Source organism: Staurois parvus, unplaced genomic scaffold (assembly GCF_062004578.1).
Source record: "Staurois parvus isolate SC_StPar_1 unplaced genomic scaffold, SC_StPar_1.0 ptg000262l, whole genome shotgun sequence".
Lineage (NCBI taxonomy): Eukaryota > Metazoa > Chordata > Amphibia > Anura > Ranidae > Staurois > Staurois parvus.
Genome location: NW_028318058.1, coordinates 7,177,914 through 7,190,720, shown reverse-complemented (window position 1 = coordinate 7,190,720; position 12,807 = coordinate 7,177,914). Strand labels below are relative to the sequence as shown.

General features: G+C 38.6%; 1 protein-coding gene across 1 annotated transcript in view; it reads left to right on the top strand.

Moving 5' to 3' along the window:
* ST6GAL2 (ST6 beta-galactoside alpha-2,6-sialyltransferase 2) overlaps nucleotides 1–12,807 on the top strand; it is a 219,174-nt gene that overhangs the window by 143,666 nt on the left and 62,701 nt on the right. The gene's annotated exons all lie outside the window — the stretch shown is intronic.

Here is a 12,807-nt window from a genome sequence, read left to right as displayed (position 1 = left end):
TGTTCTTCCTGAGCTAATAAATATTTGGATCACCTTTTACCAAGAAGGAATTTAAATCCTTTTCACATCTACAAAAAAGACTTAGATTTTCCACCCAATGTTCTCTTTCACTGTCACCAACTCCGATGCTGTTCAAACACAATTTGGGTCCCTAACCAACCCAACTCTAGAAACCCAGCCCAAACTATATTAATATCTATTTTTTACTCTGCACCTATTGCGGATTCTGCAGCTACATACCAAACTGCCCAGTATAAGTGGTCCATACTGGCCCTTCAACTTACTGACTCGGATTGGTCAGAATTTAAAGAAATATATAAGAGCTTGGTGATCTCATCCAAAGACAGGATTATCTAACTGAAGCTGTTCTGCCACAGTCACTTCACACTGATTAGGTTGCACAAAATGGGCTTTAGTGCAACTGGTGTGTGTTTTCGGGGCTATAATGCTACAGTTGACTTTCTGCATTGTTTCTGGAACTGTCCTTTTGTCTATAATTGTTGGGTAGAGATTAGTACTTTCTCTCATCAGTACTGGATCTTCCAAATATACTGCATCCTAAGAACTGTTTACTAGGTATATTTGGTAATATTCCTAATTTTAAATATATAAAAAATAAACACTTGTGGATCCTTTATGTCTGCGTTATAAAGACCACTCTACTAACAGGGAAAGGGCCCTCCTCTCCCTTAATTAATGCTTGTTTGCTAATAGTCAGTGCTAGCCTACCATTTTATAATCTCACTTTTGAACTCAAGAAAACACCAAAGATGTTTGACAGGTTATGGGATTGTTGGTGTCTAGCCCACTTACTCTAGTCTCTCCAGATCTGGTATGTTAAGATTTGAATGTTTCTTGTCTCTTTTGCTAACATCTCACTCAATTTAGTTTATTGTACTCAATATAGACCTTGACTTTTTTTTACTACTGTTATGTAGTAATGAGGCATGGGAGACCATTCTTAGTTCATGTGTTTTTATGTCTTTATTTGAAAATCAGTAAATAGATCTTTAAAAAAAAACCTTGTGTTTTATATAATAATGTAAGTAGTTCTATTTAGTGAACATTTCAATATGAACTCAAGGCAAGCAGCTCAGACCCCATGCACACTGTGTCTCTGTCAATGCTCCTCTGATAGCCAGAACTCCTGGCAGGAAACGCTGCATAAAAATATGGTAAAACCCATGTATTCCACATCGTTTAGGCATGTCTAGCATTTTAAGCATTAATGCATTGTATTGGCCAGAATATTAATTTATCCTGCCATTGGAATGCATTAACGCTCAAATGTTAGATGCACCTAAACATGTCAAGCATTTAGACACATTTTTTTCTGCTCCTCGGCTCCACTTCTGAATGCGTCTTTTTTATTGCAATTACAAATGTTGAGGCATTCTCATGTTATTTATTTTGTTTGTACACAAAAAAGTGGAGAAACAAAAAGCCAAATCCTCCCAAAATTCCAAAAATGGGCTGTAAAAATTATTGGCACCCTCAATTTAATATGTGGTAGCACACCCCTTAAAAAAATTAATGAAATCAATCACTTCCTGTAACCATTAATGAGTTTCTTACACCACTCTCTGCAGGAATTTTGGACCATTCTTCTTTCGCCAACTACTCCAGGTCCCTTGGAAGGGTTCCTTTTCCCAACCGCTACTAGTACTCTCCAGCGCTTTGTCTGAAACCATTTCTGGGTGCTTTTTGACATTTCTGGCTTTTTGACACTGGGTTCTACATTACACGCCAGAATTATTTGGTAGTCTTCAGATTTCAAATTGCCATGTACACGGGCAAGACATCCAGAGCCTGAAACAGCAAAGAAACCCCAAAACATCAGTGAACCTCCACTATTTAGTTGACTGGAATCTATCAGTAGGTGATTAAAGCTGGATTCCAGGTATAAATATTTTTGCATAGAAACATTGGTCCAACTTGAAGAAAATGGATAATATATCCACCTGCACTGCTGCATTTATGATGAGTAATATGAAACAGCTGCTAACATCCAATCCTCACCTTCAAATGGATATAAACATATAAATACTAAATATTGATGTAGCGCTATAATATTTGCATATGATACACAATCGATATCTATTAAAAATTAAATATACATCCCAACTCAGTAAGGTGGCTTTCAATAGTGAAAAACAGTGCACTCTGTGTCAAGCAAACTACTCAATCGTGACACACAGTGATTCCCTCTGTGGAGTATGGATCTACACTCCTCGGTGGTTCTGGTAACAGGATAAATAGTATAGTCCACAGTATTCAGTGTAGATATATAGACACACATTGGATGAAAACACATGCTCCTGTGCCAGTGCAGGTGGTGGGTGACAATCCTTATGTGGCTAGCATGCCCGCTCACCTTCCCCCTGCGACCCACAGGGGCCAAAAAGCCTTACGGGTCACACCTGGACCCTGCACGCTTCCTCTGGGTGAAAGGTACTCCACACTCTCCAATGCTCTCTCCTTCACCATTTTCTATTCCTCCCTGGACAGGTACCGCTGTATATATGCTTTAAAACTCATGGTGTGATGATAGTCATGGAATAAAAGCACAAAAATCCTCCATAGTGCAAAACTGTAAAAAGCATTTATTCTGAATAAAACCGCCAAGTAACAGCTCACATTTAAGCAGAAACAGATAGGGCTTGTGACACCTCACATGGGTGTACTGAGGCACTCTGGTGTAGCAAGATGGTGCCAGACCGGAAGTGCGTCACTACGTCACATCTACGCGTTACGCCACGCCCCTCGTAGCTTCATCAGGATCCAACTTGGACCAATGTAAATATGTAGGAGCCACACATGACTAATCCTCGTAGAAGCTTGAATTTGTCTGGAAGTTGATCGAGGTTCTTTATCCACAATTTGAACAATCCTTTGTTGCAATCTTTGATCAGTTTTCTCTTTCATCCACGTCCAGGGAGATTAGCTACCATGCCATGGGCTGTAAACTTTTTGACAATGTTGCACACAGTGGACAAAGGAACATTAAGATCTGTGGAGATGGACTTGTAACCTTGACATTGTCCATGCTTTTCCACATGCTTGTTGGAGTGATTTCTATATTATCAGCACCTGTTAATTGATACAGGTGAGTTTAATTACAAATTACAGGAGAATTACAAACTTGGAATGCAATTATTTCTTACAGTATTGAAAAGGTGCCAATAATTTTGTCTAGTCCATTTTTGGGGTTTTGTGTGGAATGTGTCAGATTTGGTTTTTTGTTTCTAATTTTTTGTGTGTCATACCAATACAAACAATAAACATGAGACTGCCTCAAAATTTTTATTTGCAACAGTTTTCTGGGTGGTGTATTATCTGACAGAAATGCAGGGGTGCCAATATTTTTGGTCATGACGGTAAATAGAAACGCTTTTACATACAAAAAGATATAATTCTCTGCAGCTGGTTAAGCGATCCAGGCACTGATGCCAACAAAAAAACCAGGCCCTCCATCTAGACTTTAACACCAACACGGTCGGTCAAGAGCATGTTTCCTGCCTTCTGACGCAGTTGTAAACTGCACCAAAATTGCAGCAAGCAGGGTTTTGGAAATGCATAAAGATGTATTCTATAGATGTGAAATGTGCCTAAGAAACATAATATTTAGTTCTGAAGTTGATCTGCTCTAATGTTTTTAGAGTGTTGTGTAGAATAGATTTTGCTTTAATAAACAATGAATCTTGAGTAGTTTTTGTTGACCACATTAATATTTATATGGTATTGCTGGCACCATTAGTGTGTTATATTGTGTTTGTTGTCTGGCTGCTTTCATAGGTCTGGAAATTATGTGCCGATCAATTAATATCCTGTGTAAATATGTGCAATAACCGAGACTCTTCTGTGGCCAAGACTCTTTAATTGCCTATCCAGTTTATATTGCTCTATATAATGGCACTCTGAAGGGCAGAATAAACTGTAAATATGAAATAAGATAGTATTTAATGTTTTGCTCCACAGAGGATATGAAAACCTTGTAAAAGTAAATATCAATTCCTTGACCTATTTAGTGCTTTTGAGAAGCTAACGAGATGGAGGAGTTATATGTGAAATTGCTTACACAGCTGCAGCAAGTCCCTCTCATGAAATTAGTTTCTGCAAAAATAGCTCCGGGGTCTGCTCTCCAGGGGAATCCTTCTCAATGTACATTATATGTCACATACAATCCTGGGCTGTGTGTTCCAAGGGGTATTCCCTTTTACTTTGTTTTGACGGGAATCAGGATTGATTGTCACTAGGTGAAAGATGAAGGCAAAAAAATTATTTACACATTTATTTAAAGAATTAGGCCTCATGCACACTGGACTTTATAAAAACACCAGTAGTGTTAGCTGTAGAATGTTGCGTTAAAAAAGGAAGTTTTGTTTTTTAGTAGTTTTGCATTAGCGTTTTTCAGAGTTAGCATTTTTTTTAGCGTTTTTAAGTACAACTATACTCCCACAGAAGCTTGAGGCTCAAAAAACGCTCATAAACAGCAGATAGCTGCGTTTTTCAGCTTTCTGCAGCATTGTTCAGCGTTAGAAAGTTTTCACAGCTGAAAAGCTCCTCTTCAAATGCAGTAAACTCTGCTAAAAGCCTGTGTGTGCATGAACACATAGGATAACATGCTGGGAAGTTTACTGGCTTTAGAAAAAAACACCTGATACCCAAAACAGCAGCTGGAAAAATGCACAGTGTGCATGAGGCCTTAGAAGTAGTGCTAAGGCCTCATGCAAACTGGGTGTTTTTACAGCTGCTGTTTTGGGTATCAGGCATTTCATTTTATATATATATATACTCTGTATGTGTGTGTGTGTATATATATATATATGTATATATATATATATATATATATATATACTCTGTATGTATGTATGTATGTATGTATATATATATATATATATAGTGCTCAGCATAAATGAGTACATATATATATATATATATATATATATATATCAATGTTATTATATATATATATATATATATATATATATATATATATATACAGTGCTCAGCATAAATGAGTACACCCCTTTTAAAAAGTAAGATTTTAATCAATATCTCAATGAACACAAGAACAAATTCCAAATTTTTTACAAAAGTGAGTTTTATAGGACATTTGTTTAGCTCATTACATGAAAGTAAGGTTGATAATAAAACTTGGATTACTAAATCTTCAGTTTTACTCAAATTAGTTGATGGAATACACCCCACAACAAAAACTACTCCATCTAGTATTCTGTATGACCTCCATGATTTGTAAGGACAGCACCAAGTCTTCTACATGAACAAGTTGGTGACATATTGCAACATCTATCTTTTTCCATTCTTCAAGAACGACCTCTGTTAGAGTCTGAATGCTGGATGGAGAGTGATGCTCAACTTGTCTCTTCAGAATTCCCAATAGGTGTTTGATTGGGTCCAGATCAAGAGATATACTTGGCTACTGAATCACTGTTTTTCTTCAGAAATGCAACAGTGGCCTTAGATGTGTGTTTTGCATCATTATCATGTTGGAAAGGTGCACGACAGCCAACGGCACAGAGTGATGGTAGCATCATGCAGATGGTAGTACATCTGTGAATTCATGATACCATCAATGAAATCCAGCTCGCTGGCACCAGCAGCACTCATGCAGCCCCACAGAAGGACACTGCCACCACCATGTTTCACTGTAGGCACCATGCATTTTTCTTTGTACTCCTCACCTTTGTGACACCATACAGTTTTGAAGCCATCAGTTCCAAACACATTTATCTTGGTCTCATCACTCCAGAGTACTGAGTCCCAGTAGTCTTCGTCTTTTTCAGCACGGACCCTGGCAAATTCTAGGCGGGCTTTTTTGTGCATGGGCTTTAGGACAGGCTTCCTACTTGGACCACACCCATGCATGCCATTCCTCTGCAATGTACACCGAATTGTGACACGGGAAACAATCACCCCAGTTTGGCTTTCTACTTCTTTAGCTAACTGCAGTGAACTTGCATGGAGATTTTCTTCAGCCCTTCTCATCAGAAGATGCTCCTTTCGAGGTGTTAACTTCCGTGGACGGCCTGGACATCTCTGTGACATGGTTGTAGTTCCATCTTTGTAAATTTTTGTATCACTTTTGCTACAGTATTCTGACTGATAGGTAAAGCTTTGCTGATCTTCTTGTAGCCTTCACCTTTCTTTTGTAAATAAATTATTTTCTTTCTCAGACCTTGTGACATTTCTCTTCCATGTGGTGCCATTGCTGACAGCATGAAATGGGAGGGGTTTTCTTTAAGTAACGCCCTTTTATAGTCAACTGTCTACTGGACACCTGTTTAATGAATAATTAGACTCACCTGTAGTTAAATTCTTGTTAATTAGAATTTTGTTGTCTAAAATTTAGCTTTGCTCCTTAGGCTTTCATTGGGGTGTATTCATTTTTGCAACATGGTCTTGAATGAATTTGTTAGGAAAAATACCTTTTTGTGTGTGCAGATTAACAGATCTTGTTTGCAATCAATGATCCGCATTTGTGGGAGTATTTTGCAGTATAGTGTCCCATAGAAAATGTTGATTCTGAAAGAAAAGTAAAAAGACAAATCTGTTGGGGTGTACTCATTTATACTGAGCACTGTGTATGTGTATGTGTGTGTATATATATATATATATATATATATATATATATATATATACATACACACACAATATTATACATTATATACATTATATGTATGCTTTACACCCCTCTGACTTTTCACATTTTATAGTGTTACATTCTGGAATTACAGTGCATTTATTAGGGATTTGACATTGATTTTTACAAATGAGTTTGTAATGTGGAAAGTTTATAGTTTTTTAATGTATGTATCAAAAGTAAAACGTTTTTGTGCCATAATTATTCACCCCCTACTCTGTGAAACTCCTGAATAAACTTTGGTGCAAACAATTGCCTTAATAAGTCACATATTTAGTTGACTGGAATCTATCAGTAGGTGATTAAAGCTGGATTCCAGGTATAAATATTTTTGCAAAGAAACATTGGTCCAACTTGGACCAATGTAAATATGTAGGAGCCACATATGACTAATCCTTGGGAAGCTGGAAATCACCCCAGTGATCTCCACTTGCTTTCGGGTCCCATGTGGAATGGCTGCCCTGGTACTTAATGAACACAGGGGGTCATTCATTCAGCATGGACATCATTCAGAGGACACTGTGCATTCAACCGATGAATGGCACTCATGGTGAGTGAGCAACTCTTGTGTTCACTAAGCAGCAGGGCAGCCACTAAGTGTAGTAGCAGTGCCTACTACAGTTATTTCCAGCTTTCACAAGGACAGGCCAGGTATGGAACATGCATACTTGCATTGATCCAGGCTAGACCAATGTAACTCAGCAAAATAGGCCAAACCCAAACTTTAAAGTGTCACACAGTCCCAGATTAAATACAACTGATCTGAATAAAGCCCCAGAGTTTGTTAGAAAACACATTTAAACAAACAGCATTATAAACACCAAGGAACTGCCAATCCAAAATAAATAAAGGTTTGTATAAACATCAATTATTAATTGCAGGTACTTATACAGTGCTGTCAATTTATGCAGTGCTTTACATATATATTGTACATTCACTTCAGTCCCTAACCCTCAAGGGGTGCTCAATCTAAGGTCCCTAACTCACATTCATACATACTAGGGCCAATTTAGACAGGATCTAATTAACCTATGAGCATGTCTTTCGGGAGTGGGAGGAAACCAATGCAGGCACAGGGAAAACAGGCAAACTCCAGGCAAGTGGTGCTGTGGTTGGGATTTGAACCAACAACCCTAGTACTCTAGTACTGGCAGGTGGAAGTGCTAACCATTTATCCACTGTGCTGCCCCAAGGCTAGATTATGAAAAGAGAGCCTAAATTTGAAATAACCACCAGAGCGCCACAAAAATTGGAGACACCATAGTTATCTTTCAATTCTTTCTATGTCAATGACCTTGAACAAGTTTGAAAAACAAAAATGTGCAAAGAAAAGTCCTTATCTAGAGCTTATTTAACATTGGCAAATCAAAATATTGAAGCATGAAAGTCGGTTTGATAGCCAGAAACTGACATTTAGAAGGAGAGGTCAGCAAATGCAGCCTCCATGTATCTCTCGTCGCCAGATTGTTTAAAAAATATACACTCTCTGGCCACTTTATTAGGTACACCTGTTCAATTGCTTGGTAAAACAAATTGCTAATCAGCCAATCAGATGGCAACCAATTAATGCATTTAGGCATCTAGACATGGTGAAGACAACTTGCTGAAGTTCAAACAAAGCATCAGAATGGTTAAGAAAGGGCATTTAAGTGACTTTGAATGAGGTATGGTTGTTGGTGCCAGGCTGGCTGGTCTGAGTATTTTAAAAACTGCTGATCTACTGGGATTTTCATGCACAACCATCTCTAGGGTGTACAGAGAATGGTCTGAAAAAGAGAAAATATCCAGTGAGTGGACGAAAATGCGTCTGTGTGGATGAAAATGCCTTGTTGATGTCAGAGGAGAATGGGCAGTCTGGTTCGAGATGACAGAATGTCAATAGTAACTGAAATAACCACTTGTTACAACCAAAGTATGCAATCTCTGAACACACAACATGTCGAACCTTGAAGCAGCTACAGCAGTAGAAGACCACTCCGGGTGCCACTCCTGTCAGCTAAGAACAGGAAATAGGGGCTCACCAAAATTGGACAATAGAAGATTGAAAAATATTGCCTGGTCTGATGAGTTTTGATTTCAGCTGCGACATTCAGATGGTAGGGTCAGAATTTGGAGTCAACAACATTAAAGCATGGATCCATCCTGCTTTGTATCAGCGGTTGAGGCTGCTGGTGGTGGTGTAATAGTGTGGGGGAGATTTTCTTGGCACACTTTGGGCCACTTAGTAACAATTTAGCATTGTTTTAAATGCCACAGCTTACCTGAGTATTGTTGCTGACCATGTCCATCCCTTAATGAATACAGTGTGTACCCAACTTCTGATGACTACTTCCAGCAGGATAATGTACCATGTCTCAAATCTCAGATCATCTCAGACTGGTTTCAGACTGTACTCCAATGGCCTCCACAGTCACCAAATCTCAATCCAATGGAGCACCTTTGGAATGTGGTGGAACTGGAGATTCGCATAGTGGATATGCAACCAACAAATCTGCAGCCATTGTGAGATGCTATCATGTCAATGTGGATCAAAATCTCTGATAAATATTTCCAACACTGAATCTATGCCATGAAAAATTAAGACAGTTCTGAAGGCAAAAGGAGGTCTAACCCGGTACTAGCAAGGTGTCCCTAATAAAGTGGCTGGTGACAGCATTTTGGCTTGCACATGATTGGATAATGGAAGTCAGCAGAGTTTCCCTTATTTACTAAGCTCTGGCACAGCTGCACTTGCAAAGTTCATTGTCTATTAGTAAATCAACTTCAATGTTTCTCATCACACTGAAAAAGGCATCATTCTGGTGAAGCATGGTGGTGGGAGTATGTAGTGGAGATGCTTTTAATTAGATGGTAGTGGGTAACTGGTGAAGACCAAGGGAAAGATAGGCACAAACAAATATAGTGCAGTCCTAGAGGAAAGCCTGAGACTGGGGTGAAGGGTCACTTTTTATTAGGACAGTGACCTTAAAAACATAGCTAAAAAGTAATGGAATGTTTTATATCCAGGAACCTGAATGCTCACATATGAATAAGGCAGTGCCTTAACACGCATTATGTTACGCATTAACATGCCTTGCATTTATGCAGCGCATTCGTTTGAGTTGTCAAAATACCACAACAGACCTCAGATTGGACCTGCACCTTGCACACTTTATCACATGATAGTACATTACTGTGTGTTGTGAGAGTCCTGCAACACAGGTGCTTGGATTTTCACCAATTTAGTGTAACAAAATGAATAGCACTGTAATTGTGTACAATACAGTAATGCACAATAAAATTCACGTTTTAACATACATTATTGTCCCTTATAGCTGTGAAGCCCTTTAAAGCCTGAAGCTCAATCCAATTGTGACTTAAAAATTGCTGTTTACTAATAGTCCCTATCCAACCTGAACTGGAGTAATAACCAAGCCTATTGAACAGTACCTGTTTGTCTTGGTAGTAATTACCAAAATGGCAGAAATTGCAGGACCTGATCTACAAAGCTGCTGATAACTTACCAAATAAGACTAGCAACTGTCATTGGTGGTTCTACCAAGCAGTAACGCAGGAGGATAAACAATTAAACCAACAAATGTGGGGTTTTTTTCAAAGTTGTGTGCCACAGTGAAATATATTTTGCAACTTCAAAGTGTTACGAATTTACTGTAAATCAAATGATCAATAGGTCAATAAATTCCATTTTATTCCAGGTTGTAACACTATGAAATGTGAAAAAGTCTTACTGGGATGAATACTAATACAGAGCGCTGTATGTCTATTGATAAAACATGATTTCATGCTTGAACGTTTTCTTTCATGAGAATATTTACACATAAAATTTCTCTTAATCCTTTATTTAACTCTTAAAATGCTATAGCTTGGTCTTATTCACTTAACAGGGTCACACTCAAGACAATACTGCCCACCAAATGTGACGGAGTTTAATTTTTGATGTGGTGTGTGGAAAGCCCTGAGACGCCGTGTGACCTTGTTTTGGTGGCTCAAATGCCTGCTTTTACTGCCCCCCTGGATGGATATCTAAACAAATCCTTAGTTGTGCCTGTCTGACAGCTTTTGAAAACCTTTATTTTACCTCAGTTTTTTACAGAAGGCAACAATTGTTAACAAAAAAATCCTATTTCTACTTAAGGTATAGAATTCTGGACACTGCAGTCTCTTCCAGGGATCATAGCGTACCTACTCAGACCTGAGGAGAATCAGCCCACCCACAGTCACAAGGAGAGAGCAAAGTTGATGGGGAACTAGTGCCTCAGCCTCCCCATCTGGCTCCACCCACTGTCAGCATCACTGGTTGCTTGGAGGCTACAACAGCATTCTTAGCAACTAGGTGGGGAAGGGAGAAGGTAGCGGTTACAAATATGTTGCTCTGCTACACAGTGTTCAGAGACAGGCTCTCTGCCTGTCTTCTACAATTTGTCTTAATTAGACTAATTACAGCTTGTTCACACGTGTGTCAATACCATGTGTTTGCATGGCATTTATTCATTATTTTTAAAGCCTCATAACTTCCCTTCAATGCCTGCCATGAATATTACAATGGGTACTAAACAGTGCAGTACACACAGGAGCAGTAGTAGTAGATAATACAGAACTAGGGCAGAGCAGCTCCAGTTACTTCCTGTTTGTACAGAGCAGAAAGCAAAAACATCAACCATCCAGCAATGCTGACAGTGCGGGGAGGAGCAGAAGCATTGAGCATATTTGCCAATCGCAATGCTTTTTGTGTCACTAAAGGACCCTATCAGCAAGTGTCAGTACATGGAAGGAACATTGTCAGCAAGTGTTCTGAAAGCTGATATTAATCTATCAGTACTCACAGAAGAGATAGAGCAGCACCGAGAATTATAAGACCCAAGAATCCCGAGCTATTGTGACACATGCAAAAGAAAAAAAACAGATCTGACAACAAGTCTCAAAGCAGGTATTATCCTTAGACTAAGAAAAACTGTCTCCCAGAGAACAGGAGAGCAATAGTAAGTCTGATTACATGGCTGCTGTTTTTTGTTTTATGTCATTATTGTAATACAGTATATCCAAAATCAATTTACCAAATTAGATCATTTCCTCTACAATACTTCCCCTTAAAACACTTCACACTAGAAAAGCAACGCTTCCATGGGCATTTATCGAACATTCTTGAACTGTTTTCAACTCTTCATAAACACAACGAAAACACATCATAAACACATCATAAATGCCATAGGAGATTTAATGAACATTGATTCATTGTTTATAATCAACGCGTGTTAACGAGCTCTTAGTGTTTTACACACATTCCCAGTGGCTCCTAGTGTATACAGAAGGTAAAGTAAGTATTGAACATGTCACCAATTTTCTCAGTAAATATATTTCTAAAGGTGCTATTGACATGACATTTTCACCACATGTCCTTGTTATTAAGCGCAGGACCCTGCATTCACTCTATCTGGTCTCCCACAGTAAGCAGAACATGGAAATGCATTTATGTACTGCACTTCTGTGATCCATAGGCGAAGTATAGCCAGATTAGTTACACCCAAGTACATAAACCCCCCTCCCACCCCAAAAAAATGTTTGAGACTCCCACATACATGTACACACATACAAACATAAACATCAATTGTGATACACATGTTACATATCACTGCGTCTCCTTTAAATAGGGAGCTTGGTGCCAATGCAGGAAGATGTGCGCCGATGCGCGATGGTGCATAGAAATGTGTCTTCATGTTAGTTCCCACTGAATATTAGCCTGGGCTTGTCACAAGCACAAGCATTAGCTGCATGGGAATGAGCAGTAGCTGCACCAGAATTAGCATTAGCTGAAGAATTTGCATGAGCTGCAGAAGAATTAGCATTAACTGCACTAGTTTCCTGACACCTATGGAAAACACAGGGTACTGAAGTTTGTTGCCTTTTCGCGGGTGTGCGCAAATTTAAGGTTTGACATGTTGGGTACCTACTTGGTGTAAACTCATCTTTTATATTTTAGCAAAACATTTTGTAATTTATGTGCCTTAAAATTACCTTTAGAGTATTTTTTACAAAAATTTTGTGTATCCTAGACCTTTAATATTGTGTACCATAAATAATTGGAACTACCACTATTTTATTCTCTAGAAAATATTCTTTCAGAAAATATACAATCTTCAGGCCTA